The sequence below is a fragment of the Panthera uncia genome, chromosome E3 (genome assembly GCF_023721935.1).
Source record: "Panthera uncia isolate 11264 chromosome E3, Puncia_PCG_1.0, whole genome shotgun sequence".
In the NCBI taxonomy this organism is placed as follows: domain Eukaryota; kingdom Metazoa; phylum Chordata; class Mammalia; order Carnivora; family Felidae; genus Panthera; species Panthera uncia.
Window position 1 is genome coordinate 21,604,838 of NC_064815.1, and position 27,778 is coordinate 21,632,615.

Sequence of the window (27,778 nt, forward strand, 5' to 3'; positions counted from 1 at the left end):
ATTATTTTTATTCTAGAAGACCTTGGTCATGGGAAGCTGTACTTAATATGCACATAAAACCATGCTGGGAAAGCAAGACTCCATTCTTTCCTTAAATAAAATCAAGGTAACATTTTGGGATCACCTAAGTTACTATTGAGGCTTGCTGCAATTCTGAAAGAACATAGCCCACTTGTGTTTTACCAATGCTATCTCTAGTCTCCTCAGTGATGCAAGCAAAATCGTTCCTTTTTGATGCTAACTTTATATAAATATCACACTTCCCTTGCAAACTTCACCTATACTTGAAAATTTTGTTTTATTTCTTTTCTCCAGTGAAGCCATCAGGTATTTCAAAGGAAGGAGAGAATAAAAACCATGTCTATACAGGCCATATTTACCTGGTTATTATTTGCCACAAACTCACAACTTCATAGAATGGTGATAAATAAATATTTATCTCTGTCCACAGGTCCTGACACAGAGCTCCTAAATCCCATGGAATCTCCTGAATAATAGACTGTCTTTTGTTCTCAGACAAACTTGAATCCCCTACATAGCTTCAGGATGGGAGCTGGCTGCCAAGACCAAGGCACGATCAGAGGATTGGAACTTTCAGCGATACCCCTGAGCTCCAATGTGGGGGAAGGGACACAGGCTGGAGAGTTTCAATCACTGGCGGCCAATGGTTGAATCAAGCATGCCTCTGTAATGAAACTTTCATGAGCACTTTCATAAAAGCCCCTAAACAATAGCGTTCAGGCAACTCTGGGTTGGTGAACACTTCCAAGGGCCTGGAGGGTGGCATGCCTAGAGGGGGTATGGAAGCTCTGGGCCCCTCCCTCCACACCTGTCCCATGTACCTACTACAGTTGACTGTTCTTGAGTTGTGTCCTTTACAACAAACCCGTAATAGTAAAATGCTTTCCTGAGTTCTGTGAGTTCCAGTCCAACAAATTATTAAACCTGAGGAGGGAGGGCATCGTGCCAACCACCAAATTTACAGCTCATCAGTCAGAAGCACAGGTGGCAACCCGGGACTTATGACTGGTGTCTGAAGTGGGGGCAGTATCATGGGACCGACCCCTTATCCTGCGGGGCCTACACGCACTTCAGGCAGTTAGTGTCAGAAAAGGATTTCGTTGTGGAACACCCAGTTGGTGTGTCTGGAGAGCTGGAGAACTGGTTGCTATGGAAAAAAAAAAACTCCACCCATTTGGTGTCCTACGTGTTGTGAGTTAAAATAGTTAAAACATGAAACGCAAAAACCAGGGACAATATCCTGAGTACTTTAAATCATGTATATGTAGATTTCACAAATTCAAAGAACTGCAAAAATTCTGGTGAGGTAACTGGTATCAACTACAAGTCTCACTTTTTAAAATCTCAAAACTTCAAAATTCTGGAATTCACATACTATGGCCTTTCATTTTGCTGATGAGATTTAAATTAGAGACATGGCCGAGTCACAAAACAAGGACAAGTCCACACTGAGGCTTTGGGAATGGACCTTCTAATGCGGTGATCTGGCTCCTTTCAATAAAAAAAGCTCCTTGACCATTTTACAAACTTACAATAACTAAAACATACTACGGGCATTAAAACTGACAGATCACATACACAGAAAAGATAGCTTAAGCAGATGTCAATAAAGAAAAGAAATATAATAACGCACACCACAGGGGTAGAATATATAATGTCTGACAATTAAAAAATGGATTAGCAAAACAAAAACGGTATTATGTATGCATAAAATAACTAAATCAGGGTCTCACCTCACATCATATATTAAAATAAATTCCAGATGTGAATGAAAAAGTTGGATATAAGTAATAAAATCATAAAATAAAGGAAAACAAACTAAATCACTGATTTGTGGGAAAGGAATACAGAAAACAATACATGGATATGTACATACTTAAAACGTTCACATAAGTATTTTGTTCACAAATAAGCAAAAGAAGGAAATATGCTTTAAACAAAAGACAAAGGGTTAATATATTTAACAAATGACGAGTTTGTACCAAAAAAAATTTAAGTGGTCAATAAAAGCAGTATCGCAGGACATGAACAATTTACAGACGAAATACAAATGATCAATAACACGTGAAAAATGTCCAATCTCTCCGGCAATCAGAGAAGACCTAAGGTAACGAGTGAGCAATCATTCACTCTGAGCACCTGTGAAAAGAAGATCTACATCTGTGCAAGGAAGTATTCTCATAAATGGGGGAAGTGAGAATTGATAGCAAGTCTTACACAATATGTATCAAGAGTCTTAGAAATATTCAGACTTTTCAAAAAAAGGATGTACAAGTGATAAACAGCATGAGCTTCAGGGACAGACTGGCCTCAATCCTAACGTCACCTCCTGTGCAGTGTGTGAGCTTGGGAAAATTACTTAATGTTTTTTAGCCTCGCTTCACTAGTGTCTAAAATAAGGATCAATTAATCTTTACTGTATAGGATTGACATGGGAATTGAAATGTGTACTGCATGTCAAGCATTTATTATGGTGACTGTCACACAGTAAGTGCTCAATAATCTTAGCAAGTATAACTGTCATGACCATTCCCACTACCACCAAATCCACGCTGGAAAATGACCAAGTACTAACATAAGTTTGTAAGGATACAAGACAAACACATGCACACATGACTCCGAGGAAAAAGCTGTAAGTAACTTCACCAAATGTAAGAGTAGTTACTATAAAACTGTGGATGCATTTATTTTTTCTGTAATACATTTTTTCTAGGTTTTCTACAGAGAATATGTTACTTCTTAGAGTTGCAATTTAATGTTATTAAAAGTTATCTACTATTGTGAGAAAAAGAAAGGAACGGCTTCCTCCTTGAGGTTATTATCTTGTGACAAAAAATACAAATTTTAAACAGAACCTAAGTTGTTTCCACCAAGTATCTCCTCGATGTGTAAGGCCTTCTCTGCACCATTTATTTCTAAGTTCTTACCCTCACTGAGGAATCCAAGGAAAATATTTAAAGTAACAGGTGTAAAAAGAACAATGAAAGATAAATACATAGGCCTGTGAAAAGATGGTGCTGTCACCTGTACCCAGTTGCACTTACAGCTAAAATGCAGGGAGGCGAACAAGGATGTCAGAACTGCTATTCGGGGTTCAGAGTACAGAGAAATCATGGTCAGAAATCTCGGGTTTGTACAGAAGCAACGGTACGAAAGTTCAATCCCTCCACCCTCCCTCCTTTTTGGTGAAAAACCCTGGAAACAAAATGGCTGCACCAACAGAGGTGAGGTTTCTGAAGGAGGGAGCGTTTTCGCAAGACATGAAATCGCAAGCTGTTAAAAGTCTCCTCTGGATCCCCTCTGCTCCCTTCCTGACTCTGCTAACAGAATCAAGTGAGTGACAGGGGCACAGGATCATTTTATAAAGGTAGCACACAAGCAAACTTCTTTAGAACTGGCGGGGGGGGGGGGGGGGGGGGGTGTGGAATTTTCAAAGCTCTTGTGCCATCTGTCTGCGGAGTGAAAAAACAACAACAACAACAACAACAACAACAACAACAACAACAGCTGGTGCAAGAAGTAGCAAGATGTTGGTCCTGGAAGTGACAAGATGGGAAATGACAGGAAACAGCTTTTCACTCCTCCAACAGCAAAAGCAGCGTGCAGCCTGTGTTCCAGTGTTTGAAAACCTCCAGATGCTGCTCTCGCCTCACATTTCCATATCTTTGTTCAGACAACATCTGAAAGCCTGCCTTTCTTTTTTCAAGCACTCTCTTTCTTTGGGGGAACATACAAAGCTATCAAATGCAGGCTTCTCCCCACCTCCTTTCTCTTGGAGGCCATGTGGAATGAATTTTAAGTGTAGCCGTCAAGAAAAAAGTGTGCGAATAGCAACACGTGAGCTCCTGTGAAACTTTTTCCGGTTGGTTTTTTTTTTTTCCAAGAAAAATGTACCCTCTGCTCTGCTTTCTGTCATTTGGTAGTTAAACTAACCTCAGATATGGAGTAGAACCTCTAAGGAGCTCACGAATAAGAGCCTATGATGAGCGGTGTTCTGGGGAAGGGGGGCCCTTTGCATTAACTGACGGCTGGCTACTTGCAAATGGTGTGCCCTGCTCCTCCACCCACTGCACTAACACTGCCACAGGAGTGCCTTTCTCTCCACCTTCAACAGCGGGTTTATGGAGTCAGAGACAGGGTGATGTTAAAAGAAAGATATGCACGGTGCAGTGTCGGACTTTCAAAGGACTGGCATACAATGTTAATCAAATATTCTCACTCAGAGTTGCCCTATACGCTAAACACATAGAACAATTTCCTAAGAACTCTGGAATACGCACATGAAATATATCACTATCACACTGAGTAAAACGTTAAACATTATTTGATGCCACGGATCGCACCGGGGCATCTGTTTTAGGCTCCGTCATGTCTTTCTTGTTCTATGTGATCTTGCACAGCTGGAAGAGCACCGCGACTTCCCCTCCCTCTCCTCCCTCACCAGGACAGCTCAGCCTGTATGACCCAGGCTGGGTTCCATCTCCAGTATGCCTCCCAAAGTTGCCTCCTTGAGAGGGTAAATCTTTGCCCCTGAACTCCAACAATATATGTGTGTTCTAACAGCCCTCCGGGTGGTAATTTCTCTGTCGAGAGGCAGATCTAGGACAACACAAAGTGAGCTCCTCAAGGTAAGAGGTCATGTCCGCCTGATCTTCACACACCAGTCCTAGCACAATGCTTGACAACTTTTTTAACCTTTGTTTAAAAAAACAGAACTGTTTTGTTGTTTTTTTTTTTAACATAATCTGTTAATCACAACTATGTGCCAGACATCAGAGATTCAAAGTTTGAATGGGGCACAAGTCCTTTCCCACAGGGGCTTGGAGCACAGTGTGAACTCTGATATAAAACTAATAATTATAACAATATGTTCAGCATCATAAACAAGGTACTAGGGAATTACAGACCAGGCCACCCATGGACCATGCTCGATAAATGTTTTGTAAATAAAACAATCTTTACAACAAGTTCAACAGCTGAATGTGCTGACTAGAGAATTCCATTTAGTTGCATAATCTTAGGGAAGCTACTTCATTTCTCTATGCCTTGGTTTCCTCATCTGTAAAATAGGATAATATCATAAGGTCTGTATGAGAATGAACTGAAACGATATGCTAAGCATTTACAGTAATATCTAGCATGTAACACCTACTCAACAGAAGTGAGATATTATTTGCAAATGGCTCTTTTGATTTCTATGACAAAAGAGTAAGACTTTAATTACTTTATTAATCTATCGGTGGATAGCACATTTTCAGGTTAAAAGTCTCTCACATCCCACATCTAACTCAGCAGCAAATCCTGCCAAACAGGACCCCCTCACTTCTTACCACCTCTATCACTATCCCACCTAAGCTCCCATCATTTCTCACCTGGATGCCTAGTGTGGTCACTGCCTAACCCGTCTCTCTGCTACCACCTTGGTCCCCAGGTACAACAGAGGAGGCAAGGTGATCACTTTTAAATGTAAATAAAGCATCCTACGGATTCCCAGCCAAAGTCTTTATGGTAGCCTACAATGCTCTACATGGTCTGGCCCTTCACTTCTTTCCTTCCTAACTTCAATGACTTAACCCCTCATTCACTGACCTCTAGCCATGCTGGTCTCCCCTTTAAAGGCTATTTCTGCCTCAGAGCCTCTGCACTGGGCTGTTCCCTCTGCCCACAATTCCCTACTCTTGGATATTCTCAGACCTCATCCCTTCTGCCCTTCCAGATCTTTAATGCAAAATCAACATTCAAATGTTATTTGATTGGTGAAGTCTTTTCTGAACACCTTATTTTGAATAGCAGCATCTGCATCTGCCCTTCCCCCACACACACACACCTCAGTGCTCACTATTCCCTTTATCTGCTTAATTTTTCTCCACTGGTCACGCCTGTACCTTGCATGATCTGTATTTTGTTTAGTTCTCCATTGTCTCCCTTCCCCTACAAGAATCTAAACTGCAAGGCCAGAAATTCTGGGCTGCTATGTTCACTGTTATATCCCCAGCATCTAGAATGGAGTATGGATCACAATATATAGTCAATAAATCCTTGAATAATGAATAAATGAACAGCAATACGAAATTACAAATGAAAATGGAGGTACAAGAGAATTCACTTTACATTTATACGTAACACTATGTGTACAGTTGTTCACTATATTTATTATTTATACATTGCCACCACACACAATCCCTTTTTTGAGCCTCATAAATGTTGTGTTTAGTGGGCAGGGAATAATCGTCGCCATTTTATAAAGAATAAAACAGGATGAGAGAAGTGAATGGTTTATATGGTCAAAACAGCCAGTAAATACCAGGAAAAAAATGAAAAAAATGGACAGGACCAGGTCCACTCTTCCCAGCACGCTAGTCTGCTTCCCAAGTACGTAAAGACTCTCATGTCACTAACCTTAATAATTAACTGCCTCATAGAACATGATGGCCATTGCCTCCCTCTTAAAACATAAGCAGATAAACCTAAGAATTACATTTAGGTACACAAAGGGGCAAGAAGTGTGGAGGGTTGCTCTGTATTCTGTTACTTTTTATATCCTAATACCACTCTGTTGCTTCCTAACAGCACTCTTTTCAAATACACAAGGCAGCAAAGTACATCAATTATGAAACAGGCATCTGAATCATAAGATGTGCTACTAGGAAATACCAGTGGGGTGGGGCCAAGCACATCAACAACACTTATTCACGCGCAAGTTACATTAAAGTAAAATAACTGTAAACTATAGTTTTAATGCATTATTTAAATAAAGTCCCAAATTCCTTTTTTTTTAAATGGCTCCCCGATTGCCTAACAAAATGTATATAAATTTTATCCTGGGCTTGGCATGTTGTGACCCCAACCAGTACTGACAGATACACTTGCAACCATCCCCTTCTTGCCGTATACATCAGCCAAACTGGCCCTCCATGTTCAAACTCCATATTGTACAATACTAAGGTCTTTACACAAACTACTGTCAACTTATGGAATACCCTCATTTAACCTTTCAAAATTCTATTGGCCCAACTTTAAAACAATACATTCATCCTCTTCTCAATAACTCCCCATTCATCCAACTCAGATATGTCCCTCTAGGTTTTCATATCATCTTGCCTTGTATTACCCTTCTTAGCACCCAGGACCCTCCTTATCCCCCCCCCCCCCCCCCCCCACACACACACACAGCACCCAGGACTCTCCTTATCAGACACACACACACACACACACACACACTCTCTCTCTCTCTCTCTCTCTCTCTCTCTCTCTCTCTCTCCCTTTACTTCTACCTCTCCTTCTCTCTCTCTCTCTCTCTCTCTCTTGCTCTCTTGCTCTCACTCTCTTTCTCTCTCCAAAGTTCCTTTAAGGATTAGGAATGAATCTTGACTAGCTCAGCGCTTTGATGAAACTTTTTCACTTGAAATGATTTACACGAATTATAAATAATGTTGCATTAAGTTGTACTCACTTACCCCAGGGTATGGAAGGAAAGTAGCCAGTCCAGTGGCACTGAGTGTGAAACCAGAGAGGCTCTGTCCCCTCCACAAACCTAGCTTTGAGCTCCTACAAGTCAACATCCCTGAAATGCACGCTTGACAGAGAGTCTTATTTGGCAATTGTTTCTCTCCTGCCTTTCCCACCAGATCCCAAGTTCCCTTGAAGGTACTATTTAATGATCAATCCCTCCATATTACTTCCTCCCTAAATGCCCTCTGACTTACTGAAGTGGAAATAAACATAAATAAGGGTTAGGAAAGAGGAATATATAACTAATGCATTTGTTGTACCTTTCTCAGATTGTCAGTCTGAGGTAATGACCGTAACAAAGAGCGCCTGTACTGCTGTTGACAGGAAACGTTAGCTAACTATGGCCTTTCACGCAAAGTGAAACTGAGGTTGACTCCCCAACATTCATGCCGCCCTTCCCCCACCGTGCAGGGACCATGCCACTTGCTTAAGGGACAGACTCCAGCCCCAGGACTGGTGAAGTCCTCCCATCCCCCTTGCCAACAACTGCTCAGGGGCACAGGCCTACACCAATCAGGATGTGCCAATCCAAGGTGAGGGTTTTTATACCTCTGCCCTAAACTGGTCCAGAGAGACAGATGGGAAGACTTTTCTTCTCTGGGAGAGAAGTCTGCTTACTCTCAGTGTCTCCATCTCCCCACTTGTGCTCCTGCCCGTGTGCAATCAGCCGTGAGCCAAGCATGTGACCCTGACTGCTACTGGTAGCCATTCATGAGCAGCTTATGGATGCCATGGATGTGGTGAATGTAAACAGATGAGACAGAAAGAAACCCGGTACCTGTGGAGAGACACTCCATTAAATCACTCTATCAACCAACCCTGAGGCCCTCCCCACCTGTGGACCTCCCCATTATGTGAGCCAGTCAATTTTCTTCCTGGTTAAGCAAGTTTTAAGCAGGTTTTCTGATACTGTTGAAAGCATCCTGAATTCAATATAGTATCTAAGAGAAAAATCCGTTTGATACCCAATTTCAACACCATGCTTTAATTCAGAGCCACGTAACAAATCTCTATTTTCATGTGAAACTGACCTTATCGGTAGAAAACAAAAAGCCATATGACTTTAGTTAGTTGGGTAAACAAAACAAGATACCAAACATTCATAGAAAATAGTACTATGTGAATAACCTCAGTGAAAAGACGCAGTCAGAAACAGAAAACAAACAAAACAGAAGTTGGCCAGGGGTCACACTAATGTTGGCATCCCCAAAGCACGTAGGATAAACAGACTGGCTGCAAAATTATTCCTGAAAGGGTGTCTGTGCTGGACACTGGACTGCCTATGGTTTAAACAGTGTTTACATCATCTTCACCTAATGCTACAAGCAAAAACGTGGACTGGTGCTCACCTGTGAATAAGAGATGAGACCCCTAAAGAGGCATGTGCGCTAGATCCTGAGAACAGACTAGAAAAATGCACGTAGACTCTGAAGACCCTGCTTCAACCCCCCTACGCTACCTGCTCCAATTCATCCTGAAGGCAAGGGAGTAAGCGGTGGATCCTGAGTGAGAGACAATGTGCCAATTTCCAGGCTCAGACATCAGCTCCCTGATTAAATTTCAGGAAGCACCTTTCTAGCAGGCCTCAATTTCCTCTTTGTAAAATGAAAAAGTTGTTTGTGTTCCTTTCTGAGGTCCCCCTCTGCTCCAAAATGCCAGGTCACATAACCAATCAAAGACTTAATTTTCCACTATGCACAATGAGGACTTCATCTTAATACCTAGACTACTTTGTGCTTATTCATAAATATTTATTAGGTGCCTACTATGTGCCAGGCAGTGTGCCAGGGCCCTGCAGAAATGAAAAGTATACTATGATTCTTACCCCCAGAGAATTACATACCTATGGAAAGGCTGTTACGGGTACAAAAATCTTAGTGAACTAAATTAAATCCAAACACTTTACAAAGTATATAAGCATTAGGTCCCAGTTTTCGATGATGAAAATAATAATTAGAATGATGATCTCCAAGTACCACATGAATTTTAGAACTATAAAGAACTTATGCTCAAATCCGAGTAAGATGTTCTAAGTGGGTAATGACGAGCAGTTTCCAAAAACCAATTTTAAAAGATCATGCATCTAAGTCTCCAAAACCTCACACACGCTTTTCATCCTAGTCTGTCCTTGCTCTTCCCACCAGTGAAACACAAGACCATCAGAAACCCTTCCTGGCCTGCCTTGCTAATCAATTTGATACTCCTTAACCTTGAAACTTTCTCGAGTTCCTCCTAAATTACTTTTTACCTTTTACTGAATAGGAAACAGGCCATTTATAAGTTCTGAGTCTCTGCGGCTATGGTGTATTCAACGTAGAGTGAGCAAAAAATACATATGGAACCGAACTTTAAAATTCATAATATGGTAAAATATGCAAACTTCATGGCTTACTCCTTGAAAGTTGTTCTGTCAATTTCCTCCAACTTTCATGTAACTACCAAGTTTTTCCACACATCCTCTAACGACTTTTTCTTGATTAGAGAAAAAAAAACTTTAACATGACAAATTAAATGTCTTTAAATCATAATCAGAAGATCCTACTTTGAGTACAGTTTTACTCTCTTACTCTCTTTTTAAATTTTTTTCAACATTTATTTATTTTTGAGAGAGACAGAAAGAGACAGAGCGTGAGCAGGGAAGGGGCAGAGAGAGAGGGAGACACAGAATCTGAAGCAGGCTCCAGGTTCTGAGCTGTCAGCAAAGAGCCTGACACGGGGCTTGAACCCACGAACCACGAGATCAGGACCTGAGCCGAAGTTGGATTCTTAACCAAGAGAGCCACCCAGGCACTCCCATTACTCTTGTACTCTCTTAAAGTAGCTTTTAAATCCACTGATTCACAGCTTTTTGGATCTTCTGAACTTAAAGATTAAGAGGGATTTAGAAATGAGCCAAAATGGTACAATGTGAACATTAACAAGACCTGTGACCCTGGGCAAACGTTACCTTCAATTTTTCTAACCCCTCTTACCCAACACACACAAAGTAGTCACCTGCTCATTCTATATTTTTATTAAGGAATTCAAACATATCATTAGTTTTACTGCCAGCCAAGTGTATACTACTGGCTAGGGTCAGCTAAAAATCCTAAGCTTCATCTCTCTCAATTTTTCCATTAGGTTTTTGAACACAAGTTCACCTTTAGCCCTAGTAAATCTTACTTTGGTCACTGTCCAGATAGTCAAAATCTAGTTGTGTACTGTTTCTCCCATGTTCCATTATTTGTGACCCTTCCTATTTGTGCATAATTTGAAACCATATCTTCATCCCAGACAGGCACAAAACTTGAGTAAGATAGAGTCCAGGATAGAAATTTCTGCAATGATCCTAGAAAGTTCAAACCAGAATGAAATCCATTTTCTTAGCCAGTGACCTTGGAAATAGTTATAAAATTAATTATGACTCTTGATGATCATAATACCACCTAACCTATATTCTTCTTCTTGTTCACAAAATGATTATGAGAGACAAGGCCAAAAATCTTGCTGAAGTCTAATAAATTGGGTCTATGACATGCCTCTGAGTTCCTGTCCCAGAATTGTGTTGAAAAAAGAAATTAGTGAATTCACGTTGGCTCTCTATAAGCACTGTAACTCTTTTCTCGTTGCTTATTGTATCACTTGTTCTGAAATACCATCCAGGACCCATGTGCAAGGTTACAGAATTTACTTATATTGTTTTTCTTAAGCCAAACACATTGCCTCAAAGACACTACAAACTGTAATGTACGATTTGCACTAGAGGACTTGGGTCCATTCTCTGGCGGTAGGCAGGTGTCCTTCCAACCTACTCTTCCACTTTAAACCTCTATCTCATCTGTCATATTTCACAGCCCGGCCTAGTCAGAAACTCATTTTCCTTCACAGATAGGTCAAATGCAAAATTGACAGTCCGTGTCACCCAGCGATACATTATCCACCACTGGTAGGAATCACCACTCTCAGACAAAATCTACAAGAGCCCTGCTTTATTTTTTTATTTATTTTTGTAAGTTTTTGAGATTTGTCAGGACTAGCTTTTTCTAGCCAGCAGTGAACAAGCTTTCCAGTATCTAAAAACACAAGCTTAAATCAACCCGGCTTTCTGTTGTCAGCCAGACCATCCTAACACAAATACAGAAGTCTGGTCAAATGCCAAGCTTCTGTCTGGTCCTCAGGAATTGGTGCTCTAGCCAATGGACATACAGTCAGTCATTACCAAAATTTTTTGTTGTCGTTTCAAAGGAGTTGGGCAAATGAACAACCCCCTGTAATAAGATAACTAGAGACACTGGCCAAGAACTGGTGCCACCTGCTAATCTGGGGAGGGAGAGAAAGGTTGGAGATGGGGCAGATGGGCCTTGCTTAGTCATCTGTGTCTATTATTTTGCTCCTGTTTGTGTTCAGTAATTTAAGTGAATAATATAAAGACACGTCTCTCTGTTCAAATGAAAAGATGAAGGGAGAACACAAAATCGAATTAGCTCTGTCTCTTGCGTCTTCATTCCAAACAATCCCCACACCATCCCTCTGGCTGAAGAAGGCAAACGTTCCACTCTGAGATGAGAGACCATTAAGGTATTTTCCGATGCTCCCTAAGATTAGATGTCCCACTCTACTCCTTCAGTTTTGTGACTAAATTTGTACAACTGTACACAACTGATATTTTATCTCGAATGCATTGACTTGGCTCTTTACAAGAATATATAAATATTACAATAGAGGACAGGTAAAAGATACATGATTACAGCACAGTCTGGGCCTTGTGACACAGAACACAAAGCTCCTTCTGACCCTCCCTCCCCCATTGTCTACCTCTCCTAACTCCTCTATTCTACCCTTTCCAAGTTACACTCCACCACTGTATTTCACTTGCAGTTCCCTGATTGCACCAGACAGAATCACACTTCTCTGTACAGACAGTTCTGCTATCAAGCTTATTTTGAAAACCTGAATTCACTCCAGTGCAATTGACTATAGACACAATTTCAGCATAACGTGAATTTGGAATTTGCTTGTGCATAACTTTGCATGCAAGAAATACTAGGTGAATTCAGAAAACTGCACCCAGTTGAACTGAGCTGTGCAGGAGTGTACACAACACACACGCACAGACCTCAAACCTTCACCAGCTACCTCAGTTCACTGTGGGCATCATAAGCTGCCCCCATCCACATCAGGTGTTCCAACTTTCCACCCCTTTCACACTTCATAGTAATTCACAAGCTGCAAATCTTCCAACACTCACTTACACAAGGTCCTTTTCAATACATAGTGCCATGTTTAATTTTTTTTGGTAACCATGTAACATGTGAAAAACTGTAATACTATTTTTATTAGGTTCTTTTTTCTCCCGTCACTGATGAAGTTTTTAAGTGGCAGCATACAAGTGAGACCTACAAGAAACAGGTCTTACTTACTCCAGGAAAGGAACTGAGTGTTTACCACTGGGGTTTGCATATGGTAGGCTCTCAATAAACATTTGAAAAGAATGGACGAAGGTTTGTTTAAATACTCTTTTCCAGCCAACACTCTGTATTCTTTAGAGGGAAATATTGCAAAAAAATAAGCCACAGTCACCCAGTACCTCAGAATTTAATATATTAATATTTTTTCATCTGGTCTTTACTACCAAGGAATTTAACGAGTAGGAAAAGAAATCACCTTCGAGAGCAGGAACAGTAGCATGACCAAATGAAGCATTCTTCCTAAAGTCTTACAAGTAACTGTGGCAGAATTGGACCTATAATCCACATCTTCTGATTCCGACATCATCCATTTTATTTCCACACACCTACCTACCAGGGTGAGAACATAATGATGGAAAAATGACAGGGTCCTGAAATTTTCTCTGTTTGGGGTCCAGAAATAAATTCTTTTTGACAAAGTTTCAGAGTCCCCTCCCCTTTCCTTCAAGTGCTAATGATATAATCAAATTCATCAAAGACTATCATTCGGCACACCTTTTCCCTGATATGTGCCACTGTAAACTCACGTCACAGAGAAAACGCCTATGGGCGGGCAGTAGACATGTCCGACCAAGTTCAGGACTCTCACATATCCCAGAGGCACGGCAGTGAAGGGGCCTTCTGCCTGAAATGTGCCCCCACCCTCCACCCCCAGTGTCTTGCAAGGCTTACCCCCTTAGCTTCAGCAACTGTGTTTAAAAGTCATCTCTGGGAGGTCTACGCGAACCACCATTCCTCAACCACTACGCAAAGCACCATTCCTCAACTACGGTAAAGGGGTTTTCCTCTTTACATACTTCCTATTGCTAAATTTCACCCTCCAAAATTCTTTAAGATTTATGTGCTTACTTTTCCCCTCTATTCTCCATTAGATTTTAAACTTCACGAGAGGAGATATTTTTGTCTATTTGGTTTGGACACTGTCATCCCTATACTTAAAACAGCACCTGACAGAGGAAAGGAAATACTCGTTCAACAAATACATGAACACATGCACAAGCATGATTCTCCAAGCCATTCTAAGAATGCAATTAACAATTTCAAGTGCATAAAACCAGGGACCTTTAAGAAACTTGCTCAAATACATGAAAACTAAGGCAAACTTCTGGATTCAGGTTAAAGGACAGCTTTCCCACACAGATGGTCAATTTAGAAGGCTAGACACTGGCTTCCCCCCTAGGGAGCTCTTAGAATTAAAAGAAGAGCATGTGTGTGTGTGTGTGTGTGTGTGTGTTTAATGTGAATGTGCTAATATTTATAGTTTGAGGCAGATTTACTCTATATATACTTCATCATCATTTCTACAAAAAAAGAATATCCAAACCACTCCTCTACAATAAGAGCACCTGCAATAAAATCCTCTGAGAATAAGAGGTGGCAAGAAGGGGCTCAACAGCACCCAAGGGTACATTCAAGAAGAATTCACAATTGAGAAGGCAGTGTTCACAAAATAAATACCAAAGTGTTTCATGGCAAAACCTCCAGAAATGGCAGAATAATAAATTGTTTCTGCCCTCCATTCCACTCAAAATCCAACCGAGTATATAGGTCAGCACCTCTTTTCCACTGTGCTTAACAAGATGAATTTATAATGACCATCGGCAGGTGTCGGTATTCAAAAAACTTAGCACCCAAATACTTGGTTCCAAGGCATACTGAGTTGGTTGATTTAATCTCATGTTAAAACCAACATTTCATACATAGACGTGGCCATTGAATCAAAAAGTAAGTGCATCCCCAAACAGACAGTAGTCCTATGTATACTGTTAATTAGATGCAATTCTTATATGGCATCTTGATGTTAATCATTCTTGATATTAATATCCCACGCCTCTCCAAACCTCTAATTTCTCATCTGAAAATAGGGATAATGCCATCTGTGTCTCACAAAGTTATTGTAAGGATTAAATGAACTAAGCCAATTCATTTTATACTTTCAGTTTCAGATAATAAGAAGCACCTAGATAGATCATCTCAACCCTCGCTGCACATTTAGAATCAAAAGAGGAGCTTAAAGAAATGATGCCAAGCCCACCTTGCCAATATGCAGATTTATATGGTCTGGAGTTGAACTTCAGTATTGTTTTAAGTGTTCCAGCTCTGGATTATATTATCAGGAAGCCAGATTTGCAAATTCAAGGTTTAAATTCTAATACTCAGATTTAAGAGATCTGGGTATGTTAGGTAATAGGTATTTTTTTTCATAATCACCCCTGCATGATTCTTAAAATCAAGTACTAGGGGAAACACTGACCTAATGCAGATAAACAAAGCATTTAAAGCATTTATCACAGTACCTAATACATAAGTACTCAAACCATGGCAAAACAGAAAACGTGTATTATGGTACATTAGTATATGTATGAATCTAGGGTGTATTTGAAATGAATCCATAATCACAAACTATATAACATAGAGTTAAGTAAGTAAACAGGCTTTTATCTTTATGGCATTCATACTTCTGATTGTATTTTAACAAGTACAGTAGGAAAGTTTTTATTGACAATATACACTAGAAGTTTTAAAGTTTGTAGAACTTTCTATAAAGAAAACTATCTGAACAAGTCTGTTGTAATTTTAGAGAGAAAGAGAAGGGAGATAAACGGACTGGAAGAAGGAGGGAAGGACAAAGAAAATGAATCATGTAAATATTGGCACAGGGCAGTGGGGAGGGGAGTGTTTGTGGGAGATTCCTTAATAAAAAAAATACTTTAAACACTTCTGTTCTCTTGGTCTCCAGATGAGGGTAAGAACTAACATTTATTGACTCTGGCTATGTGCCAGGCCTTCCACACCCATGATCTCAGTCAATACTCTCGGCAGCCCTTCCAGGGAGCTCTCGCTACCCACAACCTGCACACACCCCATCTGCACAGAACACAATCAGGCTTTTCTCTCACAGAATCAAAGGGGCCTGACCGCTAGCTCCTCTGACAGAGCAAGGGTGCAGACAGCCAAGGCTCCTGGTAGGCCTCACGCACTGTGTTTGCTTTAGATTTATGAAGGGGATTCCAGAGTCCCTACCTGCACTGCCTTCTGTGACACAAATTGCCCCAACAACCTCTACTCAACGGATGAACAGCAGTGCCCCAGCAGGGTCAACAACCATCACTGAGGGGACTTAGAGACTCCTGTGCAAGGTGTTCTAGGAATGAATTATTCATTAACATGGTCAATAAGTCCCGATGGTGAAAGAAGAAAAAAACTGACTTGTATTGGAGAATATTTTCGTTTCAAGAAAGGCAAAGTGGGCTGCCAGCTTGCATTACAGGACCCACCTTAGAGAAAGGGAAACTTCGGGAAAGACAGGTTGAGTGACTCAGACTGCACGCAGGCAGAAAATTTCAGAAGAGCAATACAGATTCTTAAAATGCTCCTGGCTAGAACACATCTCTCGAGTGTCAGATATATTTTGGGGTGTCAAGCAGGGTCATACAAACCGACTGACCCATCCACTGGAATTCTACGGGTTAAGAAGGAAAGGAATATTAAAAACCATCAGAAAGAATACCAGAAGCAGCAATTCTGATGGCAGCAGCACAAGAGGCCCTTGGCCTTGTACCTACGGCGGCAGCCAATGGCCTTGTCCCTGGGGGACCTTGCTCATGGGGCAGCACTGGGCACACAAGCCAAAGGCTGATCTGTACAACAACTCCTAAGTATTAAGTATCCCAGAAAGCAAAGGGCAAACACAAGGAGAAGAGAAACAGGAGGAGGAAGAACCCTACTCAAAAACGTCCTCCTTAATAGTCTCAGTAGGTATTTAATTTCTATTTTTTTCCTCTTCTTTGAATTCACAAAGGCCAAATCTTCCAGTCAAATTAGAGTGCAGTAAAGCATTAAGTCAGCATTCAACAGGTTTAATTACTGTGTAAATGAAAGAAATTATTATTCATTCATGACATTTATTTCAGATCCAATGCTAGCTGCTTTTATATAAAGTTGGGGGTGGAGGGAGTAAAACTTAGATGGGAAGAAAAGAACAAGAACGAGGATATATAATTACAGCTATATTTCTTTGCCAAGCATTACTGAGCCTAAACAAAAAGTGCTTGTTTGCTCTCTTGAGAAAAAGCATGGGATCCATCAGTGGTGGCTCTGAAGAACCCCCCTACCCCACCCTCCTACCACACACACGGCCAGGCTTGATAGGTATACCAATATTTGAAATGCCAATAACACGGGGCTTATTAAGGCCACAAAGCCTGGTACAGCCCATTGTGGTTCAGAAGTCCTGAATTCTGGGAACAGTTTTAGCAGTCAGCCTCTACAAAGTAATGGATGCCCCACTGCACCATGGGGGAAAAAAGGCCAGTCGATGCTATAAGGACTACTGGACAATGCATCTTTTCTCATCAATTTCCGCAGACTTTAAACACCTCCCACAAGTAGAAGACAGACAGACACACACACACACACACACACACACACACACACACCCCTACCTCTGAAACTAATTCACATATGGTATTTATTTTTTATTCTCATATGTCTGCCTAGTGGAAGACTGCAGGAAAGTGTGCCTGGGGAGCCAGCTCAAAACACAGAGAACTGTCTGTGCACAAATCAACACACCACTAAATGACAGACTATCTTTTACCCGAATTGCTAAGGCTCCAATGATTAACCAGAATATAGACGGTATATACTATAATGCCACTAAAAATGTTTTAGGTTCTCCAAAGAACTCCTTGAACAAAGAAAAACACTTCATCAAAACATACCCTCTTATTGCCCCAATGTATATGCGCCTGTACGTACACACACACACACACACACACACACACACACACACACAGAGATTTTTGGAACCAGCTGTTCTTAAATCTTCCCTAAACCTCTAACCACTAGCATTTAATCACTACAAATACTAGAGCGGTTAGGACTTGGCAGTAACAACCTCAGTTTGTCTTAAAACCTGAGACCACACAAGTTGTGGACAAGAAATTACTGTTGAGTACCTCAAACAGACTTAAGGACCAAGCACAACTCAGAGAAGTAACGATAATGAAGCCGTGAGTGCCAAAGTTGATGGTTTACACCTTTGCACTTAGACGACCAAATGAATACAGTGAGCTGATGAAAAAGACAACCTTTGCAGACACCTTAAAATTCTCAGAGGCTAAATATTTTAACCAGGCTTAAAATGTTTCTGCTTGGGGGAGATCCAACACTCTCAATTACTGGTGAGAAATATGTAACATGCTTTTTAAGATAAAGGAAATAATTTAGGAACTATCTGCATAAAAAGTATGAGTCTGAAGACAAGAGTGTTTAGGCATTATCGTTTTAATGATCACTAGAAACAACAGTAATGTAATTTAAACAAATCAATGAAACAGTTATATGTATTAACACTTGGCTGAGACTCAGAATTAAATATTCAGTCAGTATTTTAGTCTGACACCAGATTCCTTCAATTCCCGACTTCTTAATGTTAAACTGTAACCATGTAAAGCGAAGAAGTGTTGGTGAAAGTTCTATTAATAAAACTCTCACTTTTCCCCCAACCAAGCTCTGAAGTGTGATGCAGATCATGGCAAGAACCATCACAAGCTAAGTTTTCATGCAGCCTGAAGCAGTTGGCTCTATGATTCCCATCTGCACACTACCTACCATTTTTGTGCTCTTTAAAACTTTGCTTTCCTCAAGATCAGTGCCCCAAGTTTTATTTGACTTATTACTCTGCCAGGAAAAATCTATTACCATGTTATTCTGAATCAGGCCTTAAAAAAGATAATCTTCCGTCCCTCACCTTTAGAAAGTGAAAGTAAGATAATCCGGAGTGTTATAATATATGTATTTTTAGGTTTTTTTTTAATTTTTTTAATGTTTATTCATTTTTGAGAGAGAGAGAGAGAGACAGAGAGAGAGAGCGTGAGCAGGGGAGGGACAGCAAGAGAGGGAGACACAGAATCTGAAGCAGGCTCCAGGCTCTGAGCTGTCAGCACAGAGCCCGGCATGGGGCTTGAACCCATGAACCTTGAGATCATAACCTGAGCCGAAGTTGGACACTTAACCAACTGACCCACCCAGGCACCCCTAAAATATATGTATTTTTAAGCCTCATCATGTTTTTGCTGCCCCAGCACCTTTCCTTTATTCTTTGGCAACCGCAGCTCAAGTCCCTCTTAAAGGATTAACTCTACCTACCTCAGGGTCTCAGCAGTTTGGGGAGATCTGACTGGGACAGGAGAGTCATCCCATCAAAGGGTGCGTTTGTGACAGATTCGCCAATCAGCTGCAAGAGACTGATTTTAAAATGGCCATAGGCCTTTTGTAGCAACATGGATGGAACTGGAGAGTGTTATGCTAAGTGAAATAAGTCATACAGAGAAAGACAGATACCATATGTTTTCACTCTTATGTGGATGCTGAGAAACTTAACAGAAGACCATGGGGGAGGGAAAGGGGGAAAAAAAAAAGTTAGGGAGGGAGGCAAACCATCAAAGACTCTTAAAAACTGAGAATAAACTGAGGGTTGATGGGGGTGGGAAGGAGGGGAAAGTGGGTGCTGGGCATGGAGGAGGCCACCTGGTGGGATGAGCACTGGGTGTTGCATAGAAACCACTTGGACAATAAATCTCATATTAAAAAAAAACAAAAAAATAAAAATAAAAATGGCCATAGGACTGAACTCGGACCACAGAGGAGTGGCAGCAGGATTCTTGTTGGAGAAGACAAGAGTGAGGCTCCCTCGCTCCCGGGATTGCTGAGTTGGCAGAACATACTCACTCGTCTCTGCCTCTACACCACAAGAAGCCAACAGAGAAAGCAGTGCTGAGGGATGAAGACAGATTACCGAATATAATGCGCTCCTGAAACTCAGATGATTTCAACTCCGTTTACCCCAAACTCTGTGATTCTTAAACCAACAGAATTCCGAGTTGGCGCTAAGAAGCAGAGATTGGCACCAACTTACATTCACGACAGTTACCGCCTTTTTATCTGAATCTGCAGCTCTGTTGCAAGCACACTTCTTTTCAATCAGCTCAAACCTCCTCCAGCTAATATCTCCAAAAAGCCTTCCTGAACGACTGCTCTAAATATATTCAGAGACACATGGGCTCGTTGCCCCTCCATTCCAGCTCAATTATTCCTATGCAACAGATCAGATACTACAGAGATGATCTATTCAGACACTACAGGTCACCTGCTTTTCATTCTGACATAATCATGCCAGGCTGTAAAGCTTCCAGAACAAGGATATACCTAGTATTAGAAAGAGCACAGATTTCAGTCTCAAAAGATCTGAGTTTAATCTCACCCTTTCACTGGCTCTTCCACTTCAGACTTCTCTGAACTCTGCTTCTCACACCTTTAATGCTGAGTTAATAATATCTGCTTTTTAAAAATTTTTCCCAGCTTAACTGAGACATAATTGACATATAACAACACCGTGTAAGTTTAAGGTGTATAATGTGTTGGTATAATGTACTTATATATTGCAAAATGATTGCAATAATACCTGCTATAAACGATAGTTGTGACAACAAAGTTAGGTAACTTGTGAATATATATTGCAAACTTCAAAGCACAAATAACAAAGATGATGATGATGATGTTTCATATGTTCCTAATCCCCAGATTAGTGGGACAGGGAACCACCAACTATCTCTTGTTACTTGGGTTCCTGCGCTAAGAGTCCAGGGTTCCTTTCCCATCCCCCACAGACACAACCACTACAATGGACAGAGGCATCAGCAAAAATGCCATGAAGGGGATAGGGCTACTGGACAAATAGATTTCAGGGCTTGGGGGGGGGGGGGGGGGGGGGGGGGGGGAAGGACTTCAATACCTGGTACTTTGCCTAACTGTATCTTTCCCATTTTGAAGGGAGACCTTACATGTATATATATAGAAACAAAAACGTTATAGGTATATAATACATATACAAAGGAGGTATATTCCACCTCAGATACCCATCTAGTTATTTTAACATAAAAAGAGAAGTTGTCTTAGGGTAGAAAATACTCAGATATCAAGACAAGCTCTGTCTTTCACATGGTAAACTCTGGGGAAATAACTGCTTCTTACATTTCAACCTCAGTTTCCAAGTTTTTAAAGTAAAGTGTTGAGACTGGACGAGTTCCAAGGTCCTTCTCAGCCCTAAGATAACTTTTTTTTTTTTTTTTATTAAGCACTTACACTTCTGGAGCATAGGTGGGTTTACAATAAAACTGGAATAAAGGTACAGAGACTTCCGCTATAATCCTTACCACACACATGCATAGTCTCCCCCACTATTCAACATCACTCACCAGGACAATACCTTTTTGTTTTAACCAAGGATGAACCTACACTGACACATCATAATCACCCTAAGTTCTATGATAACTTATAACTTCCCAATTATTTAGATGATCATATCATCTACTGGGTAATTTCCTTATTACATTTCAGTTAATCTAAGCTCCCAGAAAAAATTCTAAAGTTCCATTTCTTGTATCATTCTGCAGTAAACAACATATACTTGCTCTCCAAATGTGTTAACAATGATCTCCTTTCCGCAAATACTTTAAGGAAGTTTTCCTCTGAAGGGTATCTACGGGAGAGCCCATTTGGGATCCAGTGACAACCAGCTAACTCATCTGTTCGCATCAGACTGGTTTTCTTTTGGTGAGCCACTCCTGTCATGATTCTGACAGAACATCTGGGTGGATGGGGCAATCCTGGGGATCACAGCTCCTTCTGTGATAGGAAGGCCCACAGGAAAAAGAAAACGTTTCATTCACACCACTGCGGCCCAGATCTGTCTTCTATCTTACCTTTCTGAAATGCTCTCCTACACTACACCACCTCGGCCTGTCTCCCTGGACCTCAAATCACTTCACTAAAACAGCACAAATAAAATTAATCTCTGCTGTGCAGAGAAGGGAGATAAAGGAACGAAGAGGTCTCATGCTCATCTCTTGCAGAAGATCAGACAGACCCATCCACACGGCTTGCTGCATTTCCAAATCTCTGCTCCAGATCCTAGGTTCCCTTCATTTTCACAATGACTTTCACATGAATTAAACACAAGATTTTTTTTTTTTCTACTCTTCACAAGATCCCATATTCTTCCTAAAAGACAAGTCTCCCCTTCCCAGCACACAGTATTTCTTCAAACTACTGCAGACTAGCTCTACTCTCTCACATTAAGCTACAGAAACACGGCCACCAGCATCTATAGCTAACACAGCAGTGGACACGTGTGATGCGCCAGGCACTGCTCTATCGAAACGCCTTTCCGCAGATGATCTCTTCTAATCCTCGCTAACCAATGCTATGAAGTACACATGATGAGCCCTATTTTACAGATGAAAACGTTGAGGCACAGGGAGGTGAAGGAGGATGCACAGATTCAGATCACGTCTTTGTTCTGTTATTTTTGTTTTTAAACTACTTTTCCTCTACAGTGAAAACAGATATACTCTTTTCCCCCTCACCTTCTTAATGTCCAGGTGCACACAACTTCAAAAAAGGCAGTGACTATTAAGGATACCATCTAACCCCTCAAAATAGAAACAATCTATGAAACCATGAATCCGGTTGCACTCACCATTTGAATCACTAGTCACAAAAACTCCCTTCTTCTCTCATCCCATATGTCAAATATTTATTAAATAACTATTATGTGTCAGACAGGATGCTAGAAAGCTGCATGCTCTCTAATGTCTGTTCTGAGGTGTTCAATTTTTCATTTTGAATACATGATTTCAACAACTTCCTACCTCAACTAGAATTTTGCATGCAATAAATGAATCTGATCTTCAACACTGCTTCAAAACACATACAGGGTTGGCCTTCCTTTCCACACAGGCTTACCGAGGCATAAGTGACACACGATACACGGCACGTAAGGCCAACATGCTCTGCGGAGAGCAGCCGCGCCCTCTCCTGCAACACCACACGAGTGCCCACACACAGGGCTGAGGGTTCGCAGACATTCCCCACATCCAAGTCTTTGCCATTGTGAGTGGCAGATGATTACATGATACAAATTCCTGGGGCCACGGGAACGTACACGACTTTGACAAACCACCCCATGCCATTTTTTCCAAAGTCTTCCCCAAGCCACACACCAGTAAAGCTGTGCTGTTCAAAATCAGGAGACACTCAGAGTCTGTCTTTCAATCTCCTCCTCTTCCTTGTTTCTCCTTTTCCAATTTTGCTCTCTTTGACTTATTCACACTTTACTCCTTTCCTCTAAACGTGCTCCCAGGCTGGGGCACCTGGGTGGCTCAGTTGGTTAAGCGTCCAACTTCGGCTCAGGTCATGATCTCACAGTTTGTGAATTTGAGCCCCACATTGGGCTCTGTCCTGACAGCTTAGAGCCTGCTTCAAATTCTATGTCTCCCTCTCTCTCTGCTCCTCCCCCCTCATGCTCTCTCTCCTTCAAAAATAAATAAAAACATTTAAAAAAAAACTTTTTTTAAGTGCCCCCAGGCAAGAGTTTGTTAAAATTGTCCATACTCTGTTAGCAAATCACTAAGCTGAGCAAGCTTAATATATCAGCACTCCCAGGAGCAGTGGAAAATACACAAGAAACCAATGTCTAATTTTTTAGTTTAGATCATCAGCTAGTGGGGGGGGGGTGTGGTGTTCTGATAGAGCAATTATTTCCCTGAAACCTTGCTACACAGGCAGCCATGAAACTCTTCCTAGACCATTTGATTCTGGTTCATTCATTCGTTCAGTAAATATTCAGTTGGTACCCATCACATTCCAGCTATTGTTTTAGGTACCAGGAAAATAGCCGTGCACAAAACAGACAAAAATTCTGCCCGGTAAAAGTTTACAATTTATAGGGCAACATGTACAAAGACCAATTCAATAAGTGATATGCAATTATGGCACTTGGCATTGAATGTTAATCATTCTTCCATAAATAAATCAGTATACACACACACACACACACACACACACACACACACACACACGATGTGAGAAGCTTATCATCTTGTTTCAATGATGACATGACATGCTGTAGAGGCCAGTAAAACTAACGGTGAATTCCAGGGCCAGCACCAGCCAGCTGGGCCATCTTGGCCAAGTTTCATACTCTTTCTGAAAGAGCCAAAGTTTCCTTCACGCAGAGAGAAGGCTCAGCTGGAAAAATTCTAAACTCAAATTTTTAAATTTTCCTTTTTTTTTTAATGTTTATTTATTTTGGGGAAAGAGAGCATGAGCGGAGGAGGGACAGAGAGAGGGGGATTGGCAGATCCAAAGCAGGCTCTGTGCTGACAGCAGCAAGCCCAATGTGGGGCTCGAACTCACGAACCGTGAGATCACGTCCTGAGCCCAAGTCAGACGCTCAACCAACTGAGCCACCCAGGCGCTCCATCAAAATTTTAGATTTTCTACTTGTCTCATGGAAGGATGGGGTCACAAAGAGAAGACTGTTAGGTAAGACAAGTTAGACTGTTAATTATCTAGGGGAAAGATCTCTATAAAGAGCACATACCATTGTTTATGTGACCAAGACCTATCAAATGTTTCAAGAGGTGTTTACCATATCCCTGAAGCCAGCAACAACATAAAGGTAGCTTTAGTCAAGGCTGTAGATGCATTCATAAAGGTACGCTCAGATGATTATTCATATCCATATTCCTTATCTCCTTCATCCTTGCCCCACACCCCAAGAAATCTTTTTGAGTTTAAAGAACAGTGACTATCCTTACCTTCCATGTTTGAAATAAGGAATGAACTAGGTATTTCAGCAAACTTATCAAACACTCAAAATTCTATATACTGATGGTAACAATGGACAAATTGGTAAACACCTCCCCCTCCCTGGACAAACACAATAAGTTTAAAACAAAGTATTTCTAGTGGCATGTAACCCAGCAAATGGCTGGGTTTTCAGGCTGCTCCCTCTACTTTACCTCCTTAATCTTGATTTCCGATATACTAAGTAATAGTATTTGTCTCCATACAACCATTTTATGAGCAAGTTCCATTAGTAGAACCTAAATGTACCAACTAAGTCAACTCGCCATTAAGCTAGGTATTTAAGATGAGAACTGGACTCAGTTTACAAACAGCAAGTAGCCTTTCAGAGTGTGGAACCGGTGAAAAATCAGCCTAAAATATCACTACTCTTCCACACTTAGATTCTCTTTATTGTACCTCCTCTCAATATTTTATTATAAAAACTTTAAATCCACAGAGAAGTTAAGAGGACAATTAATTCCCAGACACTCTTCACTCAGATTCACTAACTATAATATTTTGTCACAAAATTTACTAACATTTTGCCATATGTGCCCACCCTCCGTTGTCTCCCCTCTTTCCCCCCATCTCTCCACTCCATGCCTTCCCCCCTACACATACACTTCTTGAATCATTTGAGAATTGAAAACTTTGATACTTCACCCTACTTGAGCATGCATCTGAAAACAAGGACATTCTCCTTTGTAACTAACAATGTCGTTAACACACTCAAACAGTTTGATGTTTTTGCTCAATATTGTCATCTACTACAACCCAATTTTCAAATTTCCCAAGTTGTCCCCAAATGACCTTTTCAGCACTGCCCTCAACCAAAGATCCAATCAAAGCTCACACTCTCCTTTTTGACAGCTGAGTCTCTCGAGTTTCCATTAACCCAGAACAGCCGTCCCTATCACCTTCTCATTTAATCCAGTTTACCCGTTAGGGACCCGATGTTCAAGGACTGCCATGTGAACTGAATTATGGTATCAAATCACTCTTTTATAAATAGCTGTAAAATGTTTTAATCCATCTGGGAGAAATTATGGCATGATGAAGAATGACTTTAAAATTTATAGACTGAAAATTCTCAGTCTTTTCATCTCGATACTACGTTTGTGAATCCAGGGCCACACTGTCCATGTGTAGGTTTTCAAAGCTTATCTTCCAGACATTATGAATCCAGCTCTGAACTTCAAACCTACTGCTTCTGCAACTCCAAGGTTGGTTAAATCTAAGGTAATTTTTATAAAAGATTGGGGAAGGGCTACCCACAGTATTTGATTCACAGATAACCCCAAATTCACCAAGTAACTGCTTATTAACATGTTTCCTACTTTGAAATAAGAATCACAATATCACCATGCACAGAAAAATTACACTAAAAATTGAAGGAACTATTATTTGATCTGGTAATAACTAAGTTCTCAAAGCAAATCTGGATAATTGCTCAGAACACATATAAAATAATAATGTCAATATGTACAATTTCTATTCTGTCCTTCAACTTTTAGCCAATTGAGTTCCTCAAGTCAGGAACACCATCCTAGTCAAGGAGGGAGGCCTAGAGACCCTTTCTAATACTGGAAAGTTTGCAATGGCCTTTGGCCAAAATCAATAAAGTTCTCACCTGGAAACTGGCTTTACTGCCAAGAATAGCCATTAGTGGTAGGAGGAAGGGGGGATTATGATCCGAAATAGTATTTCTCCAAGTAAGCCTGACACTGGATTTCTGTAAAAAAAATTCCAATCAACAATTCCAGGTTATAACAAACACTGTTTGCAGATCTGAACTTAATTTTTTTAATTGCTAACACAGCACCTGCCCTACAAAAGGGGTTTGTTTTGTCCATTCATATGTTCATTCAACAAACACTGATTTAGTGGACATACCCAGTGTGTGCCAGGAACCCCACAAGGTACAGAGGATTAAGGACGTGCTATCACTGAACTCACTTTCATTGAGAAATGACAGACAAAAAAAAAAAAATTGAATGAATAAGTAAATACATTCACAAAGGAGATCTTCCAGATGGTCCCGATGTGACCTGCTATGCAGAACACACTGGCAGCCTTTGCTGCCGAAGACCTCAACAGCCCTCATGACAGCTGTGAATGCTGAGAGAAGGACACACTGCTATGCAGCCCCCAGAAGGAGCTGCTGATGTTCTACCCCAGGACCAGCAGTGCCCTACAACACCAGACATGGCTTGGACTCCAAAGTTGTGGCTGTTCCACGTGTACCCACACTTCAGACCCGGTCCACAAATCATATACCTCATTGGGAGTTAATATCTAAAATATAGAAGGACCACGTACAACTCAACAGTAAAACACACACATCCACAAACAATCTGATTCAAAAGGACCTGAACAGGCAATTTGCCAAAGAAGATATACAAATGATCAACAGGCACATTAAAAGGTATTCAAGGGGTGCCTGGGTGGCTCAGTCAGTTGAGCATCTGACTCTTGAATTTAGCTCAGGTCATGATCCCAGGGTCGTGCAATCGAGCCCTGTGTCAGGCTCCACACTGAGTGTAGAGCCTGCTTAAGATTCTCTCTCTTTCTCCCTCTCCATCTGTCCCCCTCTCCTGCTCACACATGCACACTCTCTTTCTCTCTCTACCTTAAAATCATTTTAAAATTTAAGGGGCGCTTGGGTGACTCAGTTGATTAAGCGTCCAACTTTGGTTCAGGTCATGATCTCATGGTTTGTTGAGTTTGAGCCCCACACCCGGCTCTGTGCTGACAGCTCAGAGTCTGAAGGCTGCTTCAGATTCTGTTATCTCTCTCTCTCTCCGTCCCTGTCCTGCTCATGCTCCTGCTGTCTATCTGTCTGTCTGTCTTTCTCAGAAATACCATTTCAAAAATTTTAATAAAGGTACTCAACATCACCAAGAGAAATGCAAATCAAAACCATAATGAGATATCATTTTACACCTGTTAGGATGACTATTAGCAAAAACACTTGAGACTGTCTTTTCTCCATTGTATATTCTTGCCTCCTTTGTTGATAATTGACAATATAAGCAGGAGTTTATTTCTGAACTCTGTTGCACTGATCTATGTGTCTGTTTCATGCCAACATGCTGTTTTGT

General features: G+C 40.9%; 1 protein-coding gene and 1 non-coding gene across 3 annotated transcripts in view; both read right to left on the minus strand.

Moving 5' to 3' along the window:
• The window catches only part of AUTS2 (activator of transcription and developmental regulator AUTS2), a 1,037,388-nt gene that overhangs the window by 637,452 nt on the left and 372,158 nt on the right, over positions 1-27,778 (minus strand). The window lies entirely within an intron of this gene.
• On the minus strand, positions 24,218-24,302 carry TRNAP-UGG (transfer RNA proline (anticodon UGG)). Its single transcript has one exon. It is a non-coding gene; the product is annotated as a tRNA-Pro (tRNA).